This window comes from Pseudorca crassidens, chromosome 1 (assembly GCF_039906515.1).
Source record: "Pseudorca crassidens isolate mPseCra1 chromosome 1, mPseCra1.hap1, whole genome shotgun sequence".
In the NCBI taxonomy this organism is placed as follows: Eukaryota; Metazoa; Chordata; class Mammalia; order Artiodactyla; family Delphinidae; genus Pseudorca; species Pseudorca crassidens.
The window spans coordinates 156,066,986-156,090,385 of record NC_090296.1 but is presented as its reverse complement, the minus strand read 5'-3'; the positions used below and the strand labels follow the sequence as shown (position 1 = coordinate 156,090,385).

General features: G+C 47.2%; 1 long non-coding RNA gene across 2 annotated transcripts in view; it reads right to left on the bottom strand.

Moving 5' to 3' along the window:
- Positions 1-23,400, bottom strand: part of LOC137203462 (uncharacterized) — a 405,892-nt gene that overhangs the window by 85,821 nt on the left and 296,671 nt on the right. The window lies entirely within an intron of this gene.

The following is a 23,400-nucleotide window of genomic DNA, read 5'->3' as shown; positions in this document are numbered from 1 at the left end:
TCGAACCCTGGTACTCGGGTGCAACATTCCAGACGCTTTACTGACACTCTCCCCACTTGGAGAGTCAGTGCCTTTAACCTCCTCTTTGGCCAAGTTTGCAATTTCTGCGGAAAATGAACAGGAATAGGGAGAACCAATGAGAGACTAGCTGGAGGTGTCTGGACGGGCAAATTTAACTCTCACTTCCCACCAGGAAGAGAAATTAACCAAAGGCTCAGCGAGCCATGCGGGAACCACACTAGGGCCTGAAGCAATCCGGCGGTGTTGCGGCCAGCTCACAAGAAACCGACTTGAAGAAAGGAGCTCAGGGGCACTGTCATTCACAAACGTGCAGAGTTATAAATGACAGCTATCGTCTAAAAATATATTGAAGTAAGGCTGCGAAGAGGACTTGAAAGCGGGGCAGAATTGCAGGAAACCGATTTCAGGAGGTAGACTGGAATTGCATGTAAAGCATAGGAAAAGAGGCAGAACGTCCACAATGATGCACTTGGCTAAAAAGGGCATATGCGTTTTTTCCTGAATATATTCAGGAAAAAACGCATACGCCCTTTTTGGCCAACCAAGCAAGCTTGCAAAGGAAATCTGCACTACAATGAAGTCTCACTGCCCCCCGGTCAAAAGGGCCATCTGAAAAAAGTGTAAAATCCAGAAAGGCCGGACAGGCCATGGAGAACTGGGAGCCTTGCTATGCTGATGGGCGGGATGTAAATTGTCAACAGCCACTCTGGAGAAGTGTATGGTGTTTCCTGAAACATCTAAAAAACAAAGCAACAGAGCCTCGGGCACTTCCACTTATGGTCCTATAGCTTAGGGAAATTAAAATCAAAAAGACGCAGCCACCCCAATGTTTGGGATGGCTCTCTTTACAAGAACCTCATTTACGGTACAAGTTCATTATCACAGAAAGCGAAAAATGGATAAAGAAGTTGTGGTACTTACGTACAATGCAATGTCACTCAGCAATGAAATCTATGTCATCAGGCCTGTAGCAGCATAATTAGTGGATTCAGGTATGATGATTCTAAGTGAAATAAGTCACACAGAAAAAGAAACATCATAAGATATCACTAATACACGGAATGTAAACTTGGCTACACAGGAACTGAATTACAAAACAGAACAGGGTCTCAAATGTAGAAAACCAACTTATGCTTGCTTAAGGGAAAGGTGAGTTTGGGTGCTGCAAAAAAGCAGAGATTGAAATTAGCACAGATACCGTTCCATAAGCCAAATATGTAATAGACAAGAGCTACTCCTTGCTCAACGAAGTGGACTCTACACGACATATTAAACGCCTAAGAATATACCTGACTAGTAAGAATCTTAAAACCTATGGATTTATATGTCTCTGAAAGAGAATCAAGCGTGTGTACAGCGGCATAAATGCAGCAGTGATAGGATTGGTGATGTTCGGTGAGCAAATGCAGACCCTTTGAAGTCATACTGCATGGTACCCATTCCATGGGTCCCAAGTCTCCCGGTGCAAGGGATTCTTCCTTCAGCTAAAACATGCATGTGGAACCCAGAGTATGATCCGCCGTATGATCGGGAAACGTTTTTAAATGTATCTCATTTTTCATCCCCTGGTGCTCGGTGCAACTTTCCAGACGCTTTACTAACACTCTCCCCACTTGGAGAGTCAGTGCCTTTAACCTCCTGTGTGGCCCAGTTTGCAATTTCTGCGGAAGATGAACAGGAATACGGAGAACCAATGAGAGACTATATGTAGGTGTCTGGACGGGCAAATTTAACTCTCATTTACCACCAGGAATACGAATGAACCAAAGGCTCCGCGTGCCATGCTGGAACCATATTAGGACCTGAAGAGATCCTGTGGTTTTGCGGCCAGCTCACAAGAAAGCGAGTTGAAGAAAAGAGCTCAGGGGCACTGTAATTCACAAACCTGCAGAGTTATAAATGACAGCTATCATCCAAAATTTTACTGAAGTAAGGCTGAGAAGAGCACTTGAATGCGGGGCAGAATTGCAGGAAACCGATTTCAGAAGGTACACGGGAGTTGCTCTTAAAGCATAGGAAAAGAGACAGAACTTGGAAAATAATGCACTTGGCAAAAAGGGGCATATGTGTTTTATCCAGAGCTCTCATAACCGAGGGGAGGAGATTCCCAGCAGGCTCCAACTGCAACCAGGCAGGAGTGTCTTCACACCAGTGGGGCCACATCATCGAAAGGTGAGGTACTCAGCACATGTGTCCTCAAACCAGAGGACCCACATCACCAAGGGCCTCGGAGTGAGGCAGGCAGGAGTAGCCTCACAACACTGGACCCATAGAATAAAAAAGTGAGGAATCCAGCAGTTGGAACCTCCCAGCAGGCGGCCCAGAGCACCGAGGCTCTGAGATCCAGGCCACAGTGAACTCACAGAAGAGGGCCCATGTCATGAAACTGAGCCACCCAGCCATTGGGACCTCAGAGCAGGAGGCCCACATCCCCATGGGGATATAAATCTGGTAGGAGTGTCCTCGCACCACTGAGAACGTATCAGAAAATTTTGGGCGACCAGCAGTTAGGGCCTGACGCCAGAGGACCCTCATCACCAAGGGAAGGAGGCTCCCAGCAGGCTCCAACTGCCACCAGAGGGCTGACGTCACCAAGGCGATGTGTGCCAACCAGGCACGAATGATCTCACAGCAGAGGGCCCACCTCAGAGAAGTGTGACGAACCCAGTCAGGATCAGACTCGCACCAGAGGGCCCACATCACCAAATGGATTGGAACCAGGCAGGAGTATCCTCACACCAGTGGGGCCTCATCATCTTAAGGTGAGGAACCCAGCACATGTGTCCTCAAACCAGAGGACCCACATCACCAAGGGCCTTGGAGTGAGGCAGGCAGGAGTAGCCTCACAACACAGGGCACATAATATAAAAAACGTGAGGATTCCAGCATTTAGACCTTCCAGCAGGCAGCTCAGAACACCGAGGCTATGGGATCCAGGCCGCAGTGAACTCACAGCAGAGGGCCCACATCATAAAACTGTGAGCAACCCAGGCGTTGGGACCTCAGTGCAGAAGGCCCACATCCCCATGGGAATGGGAACCTGGCTGGACTGTCCTCGCACCACTGGGCGCACATCAGAAAATGTGGGGAGCCCACCATTTAGTGCCTGACGCCAGAGGGCCGTCATCACCGAGAGGAGGAGTCACCCTGCCTGCTCCAACTGCCACCAGATGTCTCACATCTCCAAGGTGACGTGTGCCAGCCAGGCAGGAGTGACCTCACAGCAGAGGGACTACCTCACAGAACGTTGAGGGACCCAGCCAGGATTAGACTCTCGCCAGAGGGCCCACCTCACCAAGGGGATGGGAACCAGGCAGGAGTGTCCTCACACGAGTGGGGCCACATCATCGAAAGGTGAGGAACGCAGCACATGTGGCCTCAAGCCATAGGACAGTCATCACCAAGGGGCTGGCAGCGAGGCAGGCAGGAGGAGCCTCACAACAGAGGGCACATAGAATAAAAAATTTGAGGAATCCAGCAGTTGGAACCTCCCAGCAGGCGGCTCAGAGCACCGATGATAAGGGATCCTTGCCAGAGTGAACTCATAGCAGAGGGCCCACATCATGGTACTGTGAGCAAGCCAGCCGTTTTGACCTCAGAGCAGAAGGCCCATATCCCCATGGGGATGGGAACCTGGCAAGAGTGTCCTCACTCACTTGGCGCACATCAGAAAATGTGGGGAGCCCAGCAGTTATGGCCTAAGGCAAGAGGGCCCTCATCACCGAGGGGAGGAGGATCCCAGCACACTCCAACTGCCACCAGAGGGCCCACGTCGCCAAGGTGACGTGTGCCAGACAGGCATGATTGACCTCACAGCAGAGGGCCCACCTCACAGAAGGGTGAGGAACCCAGCCAGGATCAGACTCTCACCTGAGGGCCCACATCAGCAAGGGGATGGGAACCAGTCAGGACTGTCTTCCCTCCAGTGGGGCCACATCATCGAAAGGTGCGGAACCCAGCACATGTTTCCTCAAATCAGAGGACACATATCACAAAGGGAATGGGAGTGAGGCAGGCAGGAATAGCCTAAAAACAGAGGGCCCAAAGAATAAGAAAGGAGAGGAATCCAGCAGTTGGAACCTCCCAGCAGGCGGCCGAGAGCACAGAAGCTATGGGATGCAGGCAGGAGTGAACTAACAGCAGAGAGCCCACATCATGAAACTGTGAGCAACCCAGGCATTGGGACCTCAGAGCAGAAGGCCCACATCCCAATGGGGATGTGAACCTGGCTGGAGTGTCCTCGCACCACTGGGCGCACATCACAAAATGTGGGGAGCCCAGCAGTTAGGGCCTGACGCCAGAGGACCCTCATCACCGAGGGGAGGAGGCTCCCAGCAGGCTCCAAGTGCCACCAGAGGGCTCATGTCCACAAGGCGAGGTGAGCAAGCCAGGCAGGAGTGACCTCACAGCAGACGGCCCACCTCACAGATGGGTGAGGAACCCAGCCAGGATCAGACTCTCAACAGAGGGCCCACATCACCAAGGGGATGTGAACCAGGCAGGAGTCTCCTAAGACCATTGGTCCCACATCATCGAAAGGTGAGGAACCCAGCACATGTGGCCTCAAACCAGAGGACACACATCACGAAGGGGCTGGGAGTGAGGCAGGCAAGAGGATCCTCACAACAGAGGGCCCAAAAAATTAAAAAAGTGAGGAATTCAGCAGTTGGAACCTCCCAGCAGGCGGCCAAGAACACAGAGGCTATGGGATCCAGGCCTCTGTGAACTAACACCAGAGAGCCCACATCATGAAAATGTGAACAACCCAGCCGTTGGGACCTCAGAGCAGAAGGCCCACATCCCCATGGAGATGGGATCCTAAGAGGAGTGCCCAAGCATCACTAGGCTCACTAAGAAAATTTGGTGAGCCCAGAAGTTAGGGCCTGACGCAAGAGGGCCCTCATCACCGGGGGGAGGAGATTCCCAGCACGCTCCAACTGCCACCACACGGCTGACTTCACCAAGGCAATGTGTGCCAGCCATGCAGGAGTGACTTATCAGCAGAGGGTCTCCCTCACAGAAGGGTGAGGAACACAGCCAGGAACAGACTCTCACCAGGGGGTCCACATAACCACGTGGATGAGAACCAGGCAGGAGCGTCCTCACACTAGTGGGGCCACATCATCGAAAGGTGAGGAACCCATAAAGGTGGCCACAAACCAGAGGACCCACATCACCAAGGGGTTGAGAGTGAGGTAGGTGTCTGGACGGGCATATTTAACTCTCATTTCCCACCAGGAAGAGGAATTAACCAAAGGCTCAGCATGCCCTGCCAGAAGCAGATTAGGGCCTGAAGCAGTCTTGCGGGTTTGCGGCCAGCTCACAAGAAAGCGAGTTGAAGAAAGGAGCTCAGGGGCCCTGTAATTCACAAACCTGCAGAGTTATAAATGACAGATAACGTCCAAAAATATATTGAAGTAAGGCTGCGAAGAGGACTTGAAAGCACGGCAGAATTTCAGGAAACCGATTTCAGGAGGTAGACTGGATTTGCATTTGAAGCATAGGAAAAGAGGCAGAACATCGACAATGATGCACTTGGCAAAAAAGGGCGTATGAGTTTGTTCCTGAATATATTCAGGAAAAAACACATATGCCCTTTTTGGCAAACCAAGCAAGCTTGCAATGGAAATCCGAAATACTATGAAGTGTCACTTCCCCCCGGTCTAAAGGGCCATCTGAAAAAAGTGTAAAATGCAGAAAGGCAAGACAGGCCATGGGGATAAAGGAGCCTTGTTATGCTGATGGGCGGGATGTAAATTGCCAACAGCCACTCTGGAGAAGTGTATGGTGTTTCCTGATACATCTGAAAAACAAAGCAACAGAGTCTAGGGCATTTCCACTTATGGTCCTATAGCTTAGGGAAATTAAAATCAAAAAGACACAGTCACCCCAAAATTTGGGACGGCTCTGTTTACAGGAACCTCTTCTACGGTACAAGTTAAGTATCCCAGAGAGCAAATAATTGATAAAGAAGTTGCGGTACTTAACGTACAACAAAATACCACTCAGCAATGAAATCTGTGTCACCAGGCCTGTACCAGCATAATGAGTGGATTGAGGCACGATGATTCTAAGTGAAATAAGTCACACAGAAAAAGAAACATCATAAGGTATCACTACTACACGGAATGTAAACTTGGCTACACATGAACTGAATTACAAAACAGAACAGGGTCTCAAGTTTAGAAAACCAACTTATGCTTGCTTAAGGGGAAAGGTGAGTTGGGGTGCTGCATAAAACCAGAGATTGAAATTAGCACAGATACCGTTCCATAAGCCAAATATGTAATAGACAAGAGCTACTCCTTGCTCAATGAAATGGACTCAACAACCCATATTAAATGCCTAAGAATATACCTGACTAGTAAGAATCTTAAAACCTATGGATTTATATGTCTCCGAAAGAGAATCAAGCGTGTGTACAGCGGCATAAACGCAGCAGTGATAGGCTTGGTTAGGTTCGGTGAGCAAATGCAGACCCTTTGAAGTCATATTGCATGGTACCCATTCCATGGGTCTCAACTCTCCATGTTTAAGGGATTCTTCCTTCAGCTAAAACATGCATGTGGAACCCAGAGTATGATCCACCGTGTGTTCGGGAAATGTGTTCAAATGTGTCTCTGTTTTCGTCCCCTGGTACTCGGGTGCAACATTCCAGACACTTTACGAACACTCTCCTCACTTGGAGAGTCAGTGCCTTTATCCTCCTGTTTGGTACAGTTTGCAATTTCCGCGGAAGAAGAACCGGAATAGGGAGAACCAATGAGAGACTAGCTGGAGGTGTCTGGACGGGCAAATTTAACTCTCATTTCCCACCAGGAAGAGGAATTAACAAAAGGCTCAGCGTGCCATGCCGGAACCACACTAGGGCCTGAAGCAATCCAGCGGTGTTGCGGCCAGCTCACAAGAAAGCGAGTTGAAGAAAGGAGCTCAGGGGCACTGTAATTCACAAACCTGCAGTGTTATAAATGACAGCTATCGTCCAAAAATATATTGAAGTAAGGCTGCCAAGAGGACTTGAAAGCGGGGCAGAATTGCAGGAAACCGATTTCAGGAGGTAGACTGGAATTGCATGTAAAGCATACGAAAAGAGGCAGAACGTCCACAATAATGCACTTGGCTAAAAAGGGCATATGCGTTTTTTCCTGAATATATTCAGGAAAAAATGCATACGCACGTTTTGGCCAACCAAGCAAGCTTGCAAAGGAAATCTGCACTACAATGAAGTCTCACTGCCCCCCGGTCAAAAGGGCCATCTGAAAAAAGTATAAAATCCAGAAAACCTGGACAGGCCATGGAGAACTGGGAGCCTTGCTATGCTGATGGGCGGGATGTAAATTGCCAACAGCCACTCTGGAGAAGTGTATGGTGTTTCCTAAAACATCTAAAAAACAAAGCAACAGAGCCTAGGGCACTTCCACTTATGGTCCTATAGCTTAGGGAAATTAAAATCAAAAAGACGCAGCCACCCCAATGTTTGGGATGGCTCTGTTTACAAGAACCTCGTTTACGGTACAAGTTCAATATCACAGAAAGCGAAAAATGGATAAAGAAGTTGTGGTACTTAGGTACAATGCAATATCACTCAGCAATGAAATCTATGTCATCAGGCCCGTAGCAACATAATGAGTGGATTCAGGTACGATGATTCTAAGTGCAATAAGTCACACAGAAAAAGAAACATCATAAGATATCACTACTACACGGAATGTAAACTTGGCTACACAGGAACTGAATTACAAAAGAGAACAGGGTCTCAAATGTAGAAAACCAACTTATGCTTGCTTAAGGGGAAAGGTGAGTTGGGGTGCTGCATAAAACCAGAGATTGAAATTAGCACAGATACCGTTCCATAAGCCAAATATGTAATAGACAAGAGCAACTCCTTGCTCAACGTAATGGACTCAACACCCCATATTAAACGCCTAAGAATATACCTGACTAGTAAGAATCTTAAAACCTCTGGATTTATATGTCTCCGAAAGAGAATCAAGCGTGTGTACAGTGGCATAAACGCAGCAGTGATAGGATTGGTGAGGTTCGGTGAGCAAATGTAGACCCTTTGAAGTCATATTGCATGGTACCCATTCCATGGGTCTCAACTCTCCAGGTTTAACGGATTCTTCCTTCAGCTAAAACATGCATGTGGAACCCAGAGTATGATCCACCGTGTGATAGGGAAACGTGTTCAAATGTGTCTCAGTTTTCGTCCCCTGGTACTCGGGTGCAACATTCCAGACACTTTACTACCACTCTCCCCACTTGGAGAGTCAGTGCCTTTATCCTCCTGTTTGGCCCAGTTTGCAATTTCTGCGGAAAATGAACAGGAATAGGGAGAACCAATGAGAGAGTAGCTGGAGGTGTCTGGACAGGCAAATTTAACTCTCATTTCCGAAAAGGAAGAGGAATTAACCAAAAGCTCAGCGTGCCATGCCGGAACCACACTAGGGCCTGAAGCAATGCTGCGGTGTTGCGGCCAGCTCACAAGAAAGCAAGTTGAAGAAAGGAGCTTAGGGGCACTGTAATTCACAAACCTGCAGAGTTATAAATGACAGCTATCGTCCAAAAATATATTGAAGTAAGGCTGCGAAGAGGACTTGAAAGCGGGGCAGAATTGCAGGAAACCGATTTCAGGAGGTAGACTGGAATTGCATGTAAAGCAAAGGAAAAGAGGCAGAACGTCCACAATGATGCACTTGGCCAAAAAGGGCGTATGCGTTTTTTCCTGAATATATTCAGGAAAAAACGCATACGCCCTTTTTGGCCAACCAAGCAAGCTTGCAAAGGAAATCTGCACTACAATGAAGTCTCACTGCCCCCCGGTCAAAAGGGCCATCTGAAAAAAGTGTAAAATCCAGAAAGGCAGGACAGGCCATGGAGAACTGGGAGCCTTGTTATGCTGATGGGCGGCATGTAAATTGCCAACAGCCACTCTGGAGAAGTGTATTGTGTTTCCTGAAACATCTAAAAAACAAAGCAACAGAGCCTAGGGCAGTTCCACATATGGTCCTATAGCTTAGGGAAATTAAAATCAAAAAGACACCGCCAAGCCAAAGTTTGGGACGGCTCTGTTTACAAGAACCTCGTTTACGGTACAAGTTCAATATCACAGAAAGCGGAAAATGGATAAAGAAGTTGTGGTACTTAGGTACAATGCAATATCACTCAGCAATGAAATCTATTTCATCAGGCCCGTAGCAGCATAATGAGTGGATTCAGATACGATGATTCTAAGTGAAATAAGTCACACAGAAAAAGAAACATCATAAGATATCACTACTACACGGAATGTAAACTTGGATACACAGGAACTGAATTACAAAACAGAACAGGGTCTCAAATGTAGAAAACCAACTTATGCTTGCTTAAGGCGAAAGGTGAGTTGGGGTGCTGCATAAAACCAGAGATTGAAATTAGCACCGATACCATTCCATAAGCCAAATATGTAATAGACAAGAGCTACTCCTTGCTCAACGAAGTGGACTCAACACCCCATATTAAATGCCTAAGTATATACCTGACTAGTAAGAATCCTAAAACCTATGGATTTATATGTCTCCGAAAGAGAAACAAGCGTGTGTACAGTGGCATAAATGCAGCAGTGATAGGATTGGTGAGGTTTGGTGAGCAAATGCAGACCCTTTGAAGTCATATTGCATGGTACCCATTCCATGGGTCTCAACTCTCCAGGTTTAAGGGATTCTTCCTTCAGCTAAAACATGCATTTGGACCCCAGAGTATGATCCACCATGTGATCGGGAAACGTGTTCAAATGTGTCTCAGTTTTCGTCCCCTGGTACTCGGGTGCAACATTCCAGATGCTTTACTAACACTCTCCCCACTTGGAGAGTCAGTGCCTTTATCCTCCTGTTTGGCCCAGATTGCAATTTCTGCGGAAAATGAACAGGAATAAGGAGAACCAATGAGAGACTAGCTGGAGGTGTCTGGACGGGCAAATTTAACTCTCATTTCCCACCAGGAAGAGTTTTTAACCAAAGGCTCAACATGCAATGCCGGAACCACACTAGGGCCTGAAGCAATGCTGCGGTGTTGGGGCCAGCTCACAAGAAAACGAGTTGAAGAAAGGAGCTCAGGGGCACTGTAATTCACAAACCTGCAGAGTTATAAATGACAGCTATCGTCCAAAAATATGTTGAAGTAAGGCTGCCAAGAGGACTTGAAAGTGGGGCACAATTGCAGGAAACCTATTTCAGGAGGTAGACTGGAATTGCATGTAAAGCATAGGAAAAGAGGCAGAACGTGCACAATGATGCACTTGGCCAAAAAGGGCGTATGCGTTTTTTCCTGAATATATTCAGGAAAAAACGCATACGCCCTTTTTGGCCAACCAAGCAAGCTTGCAAAGGAAATCTGCACTACAAGGAAGTCTCACTGCCCCCCGGTGAAAAGGGCCATCTGAAAAAAGTGTAAAATCCAGAAAGGCAGGACAGGCCATGGAGAACTGGGAGCCTTGTTATGCTGATGGGCGGGATGTAAATTGCCAACAGCCACTCTGGAGAAGTGTATGGTGTTTCCTGAAACATCTAAAAAACAAAGCAACAGAGCCTAGGGCACTTCCACTTATGGTCCTATAGCTTAGGGAAATTAAAATCAAAAAGACACAGCCACCCCAAAGTTTGGGACGGCTCTGTTTACAAGAACCTCGTTTACGGTACAAGTTCAATATCACAGAAAGTGAAAAATGGATAAAGAAGTTGTGGTACTTACGTACAATGCAATGTCACTCAGCAATGAAATCTATGTCATCAGGACCATAGCAGCATAAAGAGTGGATTCAGGTACGATGATTCTAAGTGAAATAAGTCACACAGAAAAAGAAACATCATAAGATATCACGACTATACGGAATGTAAACTTGGCTACACAGGAACTGAATTACAAAACAGAACAGGGTCTCAAATGTAGAAAACCAACTTATGCTTGCTTAAGGGGAAAGGTGAGTTGGGGTGCTGCATAAAACCAGAGATTGAAATTAGCACAGATACCGTTCCATAAGCCAAATATGTAATAGACAAGAGCTACTCCTTGCTCAACGAAGTGGACTCTACACCCCATATTAAACGCCTAAGAATATACCTGACTAGTAAGAATCTTAAAACCTATGGATTTATATGTCTCCGAAAGAGAATCAAGCGTTTGTACAGCGGCATAAACGCAGCAGTGATAGGATTGGTGAGGTTCGGTGAGCAAATGCAGACCCTTTGAAGTCATATTGCATGGTACCCATTCCATGGGTCTCAACTCTCCAGGTTTAAGGGATTCTTCCTTCAGCTAAAACATGCATTTGGACCCCAGAGTATGATCCACCATGTGATCGGGAAACGTGTTCAAATGTGTCTCAGTTTTCGTCCCCTGGTACTCGGTTGCAACATTCCAGATGCTTTACTAACACTCTCCCCACTTGGAGAGTCAGTGCCTTTAATCTCCTGTTTGGCCGAGTTTGCAATTTCTGCGGAAAATGAACAGGAATAGGGAGAACCAATGAGAGAAGAGCTTGAGGTGTCTGGATGGGCAAATTTAACTCATTTCCCACCAGGAAGAGGAATTAACCAAAGGCTCAGCGTGCCATGCCGGAACCACACTAGGGTCTGAAGCAATCCTGTGGTGTTGCGGCCAGCTCACAAGAAAGTGAGTTGAAGAAAGGAGCTCAGGGGCACTGTCATTCACAAACCGGCAGAGTTATAAATGACAGCTATCGTCCAAAAATATATTGAAGTAAGACTGCCAAGAGGACTTGAAAGCATGGCAGAATTGCAGGAAACCGATTTCAGGAGGTAGACTGGAATTGCATGTAAAGCATAGGAAAAGAGGCAGAACGTCCACAATGATGCACTTGGCCAAAAAGGGCGTATGCGTTTTTTCCTGAATATATTCAGGAAAAAACGCATACGCACTTTTTGGCCAACCAAGCAAGCTTGCAAAGGAAATCTGCACTACAATGAAGTCTCACTGCCCCCTGGTCAAAAGGGCCATCTGAAAAAAGTGTAAAATCCAGAAAGGCAGGACAGGCCATGGAGAACTGGGAGCCTTGTTATGCTGATGGGCGGGATGTAAATTGCCAACAGCCACTCTGGAGAAGTGTATGGTGTTTCCTGAAACATCTAAAAAACAAAGCAACAGAGCCTAGGGCACTTCCACTTATGGTCCTATAGCTTAGGGAAATTAAAATCAAAAAGACACAGGCACCCCAAAGTCTGGGATGGCTTTGTTTACAAGAACCTCGTTTATGGTAGAAGTTCAATATCACAGAAAGCGAAAAATGGATAAAGAAGTTGTGGTACTTACGTACAATGCAATATCACTCAGCAATGAAATCTATGTCATCAGGCCCGTAGCAACATAATGAGTGGATTCAGGTACGATGATTCTAAGTGAAATAAGTGACACAGAAAAAGAAACATCACAAGATATCACTACTACACGGAATGTAAACTTGGCTACACAGGAACTGAATTACAAAACAGAACAGGGTCTCAAATGTAGAAAACCAACATATGCTTGCTTAATGGGAAAGGTGAGTTGGGGTGCTGCATAAAACCAGAGATTGAAATTAGCACAGATACCGTTCCATAAGCCAAATATATAATAGACAAGAGCTACTCCTTGCTCAACGAAATGGACTCAACACCCCATATTAAACGCCTAAGAATATACCTGACTAGTAAGAATCTTAAAACCTATGGATTTATATGTCTCCGAAAGAGAATCAAGCGTGCGTACAGCGGCATAAACGCAGCAGTGATAGGATTGGTGAGGTTCGGTGAGCAAATGCAGACCCTTTGAAGTCATATTGCATGGTACCCATTCCATGGGTCTCAACTCTCCAGGTTTAAGTGATTCTTCCTTCACCTAAAACATACATGTGGAACCCAGAGTATGATCCACCGTGTGATCGGGAAACGTGTTCAAATGTGTCTCACTTTTCGTCCGCTGTTACTTGGGTGCAACATTCCAGACACTTTACTAACACTCTCCCCACTTGGAGAGTCAGTGCCTTTATCCTCCTATTTGGCCCAGATTGCAATTTCTGCGGAAAATGAACAGGAATAGGGAGAACCAATGAGAGACTAGCTGGAGGTGTCTGGACGGGCAAATTTAACTCTCATTTCCCACCAGGAAGAGGAATTAACCAAAGGTTCAGCGTGCCATGCCAGAACCACACTAGGGTCTGAAGCGATCCTGTGGTGTTGCGGCCAGCTCACAAGAAAGCAAGTTGAAGAAAGGAGCCCAGGGGCACTGTCATTCACAAACCTGCAGAGTTATAAATGACAGCTTTTGTCCAAAAATATATTGAATTAAGGCTGCCAAGAGGACTTGAAAGTGGGGCAGAATTGCAGGAAACCGATTTCAGGAGGTAGACTGGAATTGCATGTAAAGCATAGGAAAAGAGGCAGAACGTCCACAATGATGCACTTGGCCAAAAAGAGCGAATGCGTTTTTTCCTGAATACATTCAGGAAAAAACGCATACGCCCTTTTTGGCCAACCAAGCAAGCTTGCAAAGGAAATCTGCACTACAATGAAGTCTCACTGCCCCCTGGTCAAAAGGGCCATCTGAAAAAAGTGTAAAATCCAGAAAGGCGGGACAGGCCATGGAGAACTGGGAGCCTTGTTATGCTGATGGGCGGGATGTAAATTGCCAACAGCCACTCTGAGAAGTGTATGGTGTTTCTGAAACATCTAAAAAACAAAGCAACAGAGCCTAGGGCACTTCCACTTATGGTCCTATAGCTTAGGGAAATTAAAATCAAAAAGACACAGCCACCCCAAAGTTTGGGACTGCTCTGTTTACAAGAACTTCGTTTACGGTACAAGTTCAATATCACAGAAAGTGAAAAATGGATAAAGAAGTTGTGGTACTTACGTACAATGCAATATCACTAAGCAATGAAATCTATGTCATCAGGCCCATAGCAGCATAATGAGTGCATTCAGGTACGATGATTCTAAGTGAAATAAGTCACACAGAAAAAGAAACATCATAAGATATCACTACTACACGGAATGTAAACCTGGCTACACAGGAACAGAATTACAAAACAGAACAGGGTCTCAAATGTAGAAAACCAACTTATGCTTGCTTAAGGCGAAAGGTGAGTTGGGGTGCTGCATAAAACCAGAGATTGAAATTAGCACAGATACCGTTCCATAAGCCAAATATGTAATAGACAAGAGCTACTCCTTGCTCAACGAAATGGACCAAACACCCCATATTAAATGTCTAAGTATATACCTGACTAGTAAGAATCTTAAAACCTATGGATAGATATGTCTCAGAAAGAGAATCAAGCATGTGTACAGTGGCATAAATGCAGCAGTGATAGGATGGTGAGGTTCGGTGAGCAAATGCAGACCCTTTGAAGTCATATTGCATGGTACCCATTTCATGTGTCTCAACTCTCCAGGTTTAAGGGATTCTTCCTTCAGCTAAAACATGCATTTGGAACCCAGAGTATGATTCACCATGTGATCGCGAAACGTGTTCAAATGTGTCTCAGTTTTCGTCCCCTGGTACTCGAGTGCAACATTCCAGACGCTTTACTAACACTCTCCCCACTTGGAGAGTCACTGCCTTTAATCTCCTGTTTGCCCCAGTTTGCAATTTCTGCGGAAAATGAACAGGAATAGGGAGAACCAATGAGAGACTAGCTGGAGGTGTCTGGACGGGCAAATTTAACTCTCATTTCCCACCAGGAAGAGGAATTACCCAAAGGCTCAGCGTGCCATGCCAGAACCACACTAGGGTCTGAAGCGATCCTGTGGTGTTGCGGCCAGCTCACAAGAAAGCGAGTTGAAGAAAGGAGCTCAGGGGCACTGTCATTCACAAACCGGCAGAGTTATAAATGACAGCTATTGTCCAAAAATATATTGAATTAAGGCTGCCAAGAGGACTTGAAAGTGGGGCAGAATTGCAGGAAACCGATTTCAGGAGGTAGACTGGAATTGCATGTAAAGCATAGGAAAAGAGGCAGAACGTCCACAATGATGCACTTGGCCAAAAAGGGCGTATGCGTTTTTTCCTGAATATATTCAGGAAAAAACGCATACGCCCTTTTTGGCCAACCAAGCAAGCTTGCAAAGGAAATCTGCACTACAATGAAGTCTCACTGCCCCCCGGTGAAAAGGGCCATCTGAAAAAAGTGTAAAATCCAGAAAGGCAGGACAGGCCATGGAGAACTGGGAGCCTTGTTATGCTGATGGGCGGGATGTAAATTGCCAACAGCCACTCTGGAGAAGTGTATGGTGTTTCCTGAAACATCTAAAAAACAAAGCAACAGAGCCTAGGGCACTTCCACTTATGGTCCTAGAGCATAGGGAAATTAAAATAAAAAAGACACAGCCACCCCAAAGTTTGGGACGGCTCTGTTTACAAGAACCTCGTTTACGGTACAAGTTCAATATCACAGAAAGCGAAAAATGGATAAAGAAGTTGTGGTACTTACGTACAATGCAATATCACTCAGCAATGTAATCTATGTCATCAGGCCCATAGCAGCATAATGAGTGGATTCAGGTACGATGATTCTAAGTGAAATAAGTCACACAGAAAAAGAAACATCATAAGATATCACTACTACATGGAATGTAAACTTGGCTACACAGGAACTGAATTACAAAACAGAACAGGGTCTCATATGTACAAAACCAACTTATGCTTGCTAAAGGGGAAAGGTGAGTTGGGGTGCTGCATAAAACCAGAGATTGAAATTAGCACAGATACCGTTCCATAAGCCAAATATGTAATAGACAAGGGCTACTGCTTGCTCAACGAAGTGGACTCAACACCCCATGTTAAACGCCTAAGAATATACCTGACTAGTAAGAATCTTAAAACCTATGGATTTATATGTCTCCGAAAGAGAATCAAGCGTGTGTACAGCGGCATAAACGCAGCAGTGATAGGCTTGGTTAGGTTCGGTGAGCAAATGCAGACCCTTTGAAGTCATATTGCATGGTACCCATTCCATAGGTCTCAACTCTCCATGTTTAAGGGATCCTTCCTTTAGGTAAAACATGCATGTGGAACCCAGAGTATGATCCACCGTGTGATCGGGAAACGTGTTCAAATGTGTCTCAGTTTTCGTCCCCTGGTACTCGGGTGCAACATTCCAGACGCTTTACTAACACTCTCTCCACTTGGAGAGTCAGTGCCTTTAACCTCCTGTTTGGCCCAGTTTGCAATTTCTGCGGAAAATGAACAGGAATAGGGAGAACCAATGAGAGACTAGCTGGAGGTATCTGGACGGGCAAATTTAACTCTCATTTCCCACCAGGAAGAGGAATTAACCAAAGTCTCAGCGTGCCATGCCGGAACCACACTAGGGCCTGAAGCAATCCTGCGGTGTTGCGGCCAGCTCACAAGAAAGCGAGTTAAAGAAAGGAGCTCAGGGTCACTGTAATGCACAAACCGGCAGAGTTATAAATGACAGCTATCGTCCAAAAATATATTGAAGTAAGGCTGCCAAGAGGACTTGAAAGCGGGGCAGAATTGCAGGAAACCGATTTCAGGAGGTAGACTGGAATTGCATGTAAAGCATCGGAAAAGAGGCAGAACGTCCACAATGATGCACTTGGCCAAAAAGGGCATATTAGTTTATTCCTGAATATATTCAGGAAAAAACGCATACGCCCTTTTTGGCCAACCAAGCAAGCTTGCAAAGGAAATCTGCACTACAATGAAGTCTCACTGCCCCCCGGTCAAAAGGGCCATCTGAAAAAAGTGTAAAATCCAGAAAGGCCGGACAGGCCATGGAGAACTGGGAGCCTTGCTATGCTGATGGGCGGGATGTAAATTGCCAACAGCCACTCTGGAGAAGTATGGTGTTTCCTGAAACATCTAAAAAACAAAGCAACAGAGCCTAGGACACTTCCACTTATGGTCCTATAGCTTAGGGAAATTAAAATAAAAAAGACACAGCCACCCAAAGTTTGGGATGGCTCTCTTTACAAGAACCTCATTTACGGTACAAGTTCATTATCACAGAAAGCGAAAAATGGATAAAGAAGTTGTGGTACTTACGTACAATTCAATGTCACTCAGCAATGAAATCTATGTCATCAGGCCTGTAGCAGCATAATTAGTGGATTCAGGTATGATGATTCTAAGTGAAATAAGTCACACAGAAAAAGAAACATCATAAGATATCACTAATACACGGAATGTAAACTTGGCTACACAGGAACTGAATTACAAAACAGAACAGGGTCTCAAATGTAGAAAACCAACTTATGCTTGCTTAAGGGAAAGGTGAGTTTGGGTGCTGCAAAAAAGCAGAGATTGAAATTAGCACAGATACCGTTCCATAAGCCAAATATGTAATAGACAAGAGCTACTCCTTGCTCAACGAAGTGGACTCTACACGACATATTAAACGCCTAAGAATATACCTGACTAGTAAGAATCTTAAAACCTATGGATTTATATGTCTCTGAAAGAGAATCAAGCGTGTGTACAGCGGCATAAATGCAGCAGTGATAGGATTGGTGATGTTCGGTGAGCAAATGCAGACCCTTTGAAGTCATACTGCATGGTACCCATTCCATGGGTCCCAAGTCTCCCGGTGCAAGGGATTCTTCCTTCAGCTAAAACATGCATGTGGAACCCAGAGTATGATCCGCCGTATGATCGGGAAACGTTTTTAAATGTATCTCATTTTTCATCCCCTGGTGCTCGGTGCAACTTTCCAGACGCTTTACTAACACTCTCCCCACTTGGAGAGTCAGTGCCTTTAACCTCCTGTGTGGCCCAGTTTGCAATTTCTGCGGAAGATGAACAGGAATACGGAGAACCAATGAGAGACTATATGTAGGTGTCTGGACGGGCAAATTTAACTCTCATTTACCACCAGGAATACGAATGAACCAAAGGCTCCGCGTGCCATGCTGGAACCATATTAGGACCTGAAGAGATCCTGTGGTTTTGCGGCCAGCTCACAAGAAAGCGAGTTGAAGAAAAGAGCTCAGGGGCACTGTAATTCACAAACCTGCAGAGTTATAAATGACAGCTATCATCCAAAATTTTACTGAAGTAAGGCTGAGAAGAGCACTTGAATGCGGGGCAGAATTGCAGGAAACCGATTTCAGAAGGTACACGGGAGTTGCTCTTAAAGCATAGGAAAAGAGACAGAACTTGGAAAATAATGCACTTGGCAAAAAGGGGCATATGTGTTTTATCCAGAGCTCTCATAACCGAGGGGAGGAGATTCCCAGCAGGCTCCAACTGCAACCAGGCAGGAGTGTCTTCACACCAGTGGGGCCACATCATCGAAAGGTGAGGTACTCAGCACATGTGTCCTCAAACCAGAGGACCCACATCACCAAGGGCCTCGGAGTGAGGCAGGCAGGAGTAGCCTCACAACACTGGACCCATAGAATAAAAAAGTGAGGAATCCAGCAGTTGGAACCTCCCAGCAGGCGGCCCAGAGCACCGAGGCTCTGAGATCCAGGCCACAGTGAACTCACAGAAGAGGGCCCATGTCATGAAACTGAGCCACCCAGCCATTGGGACCTCAGAGCAGGAGGCCCACATCCCCATGGGGATATAAATCTGGTAGGAGTGTCCTCGCACCACTGAGAACGTATCAGAAAATTTTGGGCGACCAGCAGTTAGGGCCTGACGCCAGAGGACCCTCATCACCAAGGGAAGGAGGCTCCCAGCAGGCTCCAACTGCCACCAGAGGGCTGACGTCACCAAGGCGATGTGTGCCAACCAGGCACGAATGATCTCACAGCAGAGGGCCCACCTCAGAGAAGTGTGACGAACCCAGTCAGGATCAGACTCGCACCAGAGGGCCCACATCACCAAATGGATTGGAACCAGGCAGGAGTATCCTCACACCAGTGGGGCCTCATCATCTTAAGGTGAGGAACCCAGCACATGTGTCCTCAAACCAGAGGACCCACATCACCAAGGGCCTTGGAGTGAGGCAGGCAGGAGTAGCCTCACAACACAGGGCACATAATATAAAAAACGTGAGGATTCCAGCATTTAGACCTTCCAGCAGGCAGCTCAGAACACCGAGGCTATGGGATCCAGGCCGCAGTGAACTCACAGCAGAGGGCCCACATCATAAAACTGTGAGCAACCCAGGCGTTGGGACCTCAGTGCAGAAGGCCCACATCCCCATGGGAATGGGAACCTGGCTGGACTGTCCTCGCACCACTGGGCGCACATCAGAAAATGTGGGGAGCCCACCATTTAGTGCCTGACGCCAGAGGGCCGTCATCACCGAGAGGAGGAGTCACCCTGCCTGCTCCAACTGCCACCAGATGTCTCACATCTCCAAGGTGACGTGTGCCAGCCAGGCAGGAGTGACCTCACAGCAGAGGGACTACCTCACAGAACGTTGAGGGACCCAGCCAGGATTAGACTCTCGCCAGAGGGCCCACCTCACCAAGGGGATGGGAACCAGGCAGGAGTGTCCTCACACGAGTGGGGCCACATCATCGAAAGGTGAGGAACGCAGCACATGTGGCCTCAAGCCATAGGACAGTCATCACCAAGGGGCTGGCAGCGAGGCAGGCAGGAGGAGCCTCACAACAGAGGGCACATAGAATAAAAAATTTGAGGAATCCAGCAGTTGGAACCTCCCAGCAGGCGGCTCAGAGCACCGATGATAAGGGATCCTTGCCAGAGTGAACTCATAGCAGAGGGCCCACATCATGGTACTGTGAGCAAGCCAGCCGTTTTGACCTCAGAGCAGAAGGCCCATATCCCCATGGGGATGGGAACCTGGCAAGAGTGTCCTCACTCACTTGGCGCACATCAGAAAATGTGGGGAGCCCAGCAGTTATGGCCTAAGGCAAGAGGGCCCTCATCACCGAGGGGAGGAGGATCCCAGCACACTCCAACTGCCACCAGAGGGCCCACGTCGCCAAGGTGACGTGTGCCAGACAGGCATGATTGACCTCACAGCAGAGGGCCCACCTCACAGAAGGGTGAGGAACCCAGCCAGGATCAGACTCTCACCTGAGGGCCCACATCAGCAAGGGGATGGGAACCAGTCAGGACTGTCTTCCCTCCAGTGGGGCCACATCATCGAAAGGTGCGGAACCCAGCACATGTTTCCTCAAATCAGAGGACACATATCACAAAGGGAATGGGAGTGAGGCAGGCAGGAATAGCCTAAAAACAGAGGGCCCAAAGAATAAGAAAGGAGAGGAATCCAGCAGTTGGAACCTCCCAGCAGGCGGCCGAGAGCACAGAAGCTATGGGATGCAGGCAGGAGTGAACTAACAGCAGAGAGCCCACATCATGAAACTGTGAGCAACCCAGGCATTGGGACCTCAGAGCAGAAGGCCCACATCCCAATGGGGATGTGAACCTGGCTGGAGTGTCCTCGCACCACTGGGCGCACATCACAAAATGTGGGGAGCCCAGCAGTTAGGGCCTGACGCCAGAGGACCCTCATCACCGAGGGGAGGAGGCTCCCAGCAGGCTCCAAGTGCCACCAGAGGGCTCATGTCCACAAGGCGAGGTGAGCAAGCCAGGCAGGAGTGACCTCACAGCAGACGGCCCACCTCACAGATGGGTGAGGAACCCAGCCAGGATCAGACTCTCAACAGAGGGCCCACATCACCAAGGGGATGTGAACCAGGCAGGAGTCTCCTAAGACCATTGGTCCCACATCATCGAAAGGTGAGGAACCCAGCACATGTGGCCTCAAACCAGAGGACACACATCACGAAGGGGCTGGGAGTGAGGCAGGCAAGAGGATCCTCACAACAGAGGGCCCAAAAAATTAAAAAAGTGAGGAATTCAGCAGTTGGAACCTCCCAGCAGGCGGCCAAGAACACAGAGGCTATGGGATCCAGGCCTCTGTGAACTAACACCAGAGAGCCCACATCATGAAAATGTGAACAACCCAGCCGTTGGGACCTCAGAGCAGAAGGCCCACATCCCCATGGAGATGGGATCCTAAGAGGAGTGCCCAAGCATCACTAGGCTCACTAAGAAAATTTGGTGAGCCCAGAAGTTAGGGCCTGACGCAAGAGGGCCCTCATCACCGGGGGGAGGAGATTCCCAGCACGCTCCAACTGCCACCACACGGCTGACTTCACCAAGGCAATGTGTGCCAGCCATGCAGGAGTGACTTATCAGCAGAGGGTCTCCCTCACAGAAGGGTGAGGAACACAGCCAGGAACAGACTCTCACCAGGGGGTCCACATAACCACGTGGATGAGAACCAGGCAGGAGCGTCCTCACACTAGTGGGGCCACATCATCGAAAGGTGAGGAACCCATAAAGGTGGCCACAAACCAGAGGACCCACATCACCAAGGGGTTGAGAGTGAGGTAGGTGTCTGGACGGGCATATTTAACTCTCATTTCCCACCAGGAAGAGGAATTAACCAAAGGCTCAGCATGCCCTGCCAGAAGCAGATTAGGGCCTGAAGCAGTCTTGCGGGTTTGCGGCCAGCTCACAAGAAAGCGAGTTGAAGAAAGGAGCTCAGGGGCCCTGTAATTCACAAACCTGCAGAGTTATAAATGACAGATAACGTCCAAAAATATATTGAAGTAAGGCTGCGAAGAGGACTTGAAAGCACGGCAGAATTTCAGGAAACCGATTTCAGGAGGTAGACTGGATTTGCATTTGAAGCATAGGAAAAGAGGCAGAACATCGACAATGATGCACTTGGCAAAAAAGGGCGTATGAGTTTGTTCCTGAATATATTCAGGAAAAAACACATATGCCCTTTTTGGCAAACCAAGCAAGCTTGCAATGGAAATCCGAAATACTATGAAGTGTCACTTCCCCCCGGTCTAAAGGGCCATCTGAAAAAAGTGTAAAATGCAGAAAGGCAAGACAGGCCATGGGGATAAAGGAGCCTTGTTATGCTGATGGGCGGGATGTAAATTGCCAACAGCCACTCTGGAGAAGTGTATGGTGTTTCCTGATACATCTGAAAAACAAAGCAACAGAGTCTAGGGCATTTCCACTTATGGTCCTATAGCTTAGGGAAATTAAAATCAAAAAGACACAGTCACCCCAAAATTTGGGACGGCTCTGTTTACAGGAACCTCTTCTACGGTACAAGTTAAGTATCCCAGAGAGCAAATAATTGATAAAGAAGTTGCGGTACTTAACGTACAACAAAATACCACTCAGCAATGAAATCTGTGTCACCAGGCCTGTACCAGCATAATGAGTGGATTGAGGCACGATGATTCTAAGTGAAATAAGTCACACAGAAAAAGAAACATCATAAGGTATCACTACTACACGGAATGTAAACTTGGCTACACATGAACTGAATTACAAAACAGAACAGGGTCTCAAGTTTAGAAAACCAACTTATGCTTGCTTAAGGGGAAAGGTGAGTTGGGGTGCTGCATAAAACCAGAGATTGAAATTAGCACAGATACCGTTCCATAAGCCAAATATGTAATAGACAAGAGCTACTCCTTGCTCAATGAAATGGACTCAACAACCCATATTAAATGCCTAAGAATATACCTGACTAGTAAGAATCTTAAAACCTATGGATTTATATGTCTCCGAAAGAGAATCAAGCGTGTGTACAGCGGCATAAACGCAGCAGTGATAGGCTTGGTTAGGTTCGGTGAGCAAATGCAGACCCTTTGAAGTCATATTGCATGGTACCCATTCCATGGGTCTCAACTCTCCATGTTTAAGGGATTCTTCCTTCAGCTAAAACATGCATGTGGAACCCAGAGTATGATCCACCGTGTGTTCGGGAAATGTGTTCAAATGTGTCTCTGTTTTCGTCCCCTGGTACTCGGGTGCAACATTCCAGACACTTTACGAACACTCTCCTCACTTGGAGAGTCAGTGCCTTTATCCTCCTGTTTGGTACAGTTTGCAATTTCCGCGGAAGAAGAACCGGAATAGGGAGAACCAATGAGAGACTAGCTGGAGGTGTCTGGACGGGCAAATTTAACTCTCATTTCCCACCAGGAAGAGGAATTAACAAAAGGCTCAGCGTGCCATGCCGGAACCACACTAGGGCCTGAAGCAATCCAGCGGTGTTGCGGCCAGCTCACAAGAAAGCGAGTTGAAGAAAGGAGCTCAGGGGCACTGTAATTCACAAACCTGCAGTGTTATAAATGACAGCTATCGTCCAAAAATATATTGAAGTAAGGCTGCCAAGAGGACTTGAAAGCGGGGCAGAATTGCAGGAAACCGATTTCAGGAGGTAGACTGGAATTGCATGTAAAGCATACGAAAAGAGGCAGAACGTCCACAATAATGCACTTGGCTAAAAAGGGCATATGCGTTTTTTCCTGAATATATTCAGGAAAAAATGCATACGCACGTTTTGGCCAACCAAGCAAGCTTGCAAAGGAAATCTGCACTACAATGAAGTCTCACTGCCCCCCGGTCAAAAGGGCCATCTGA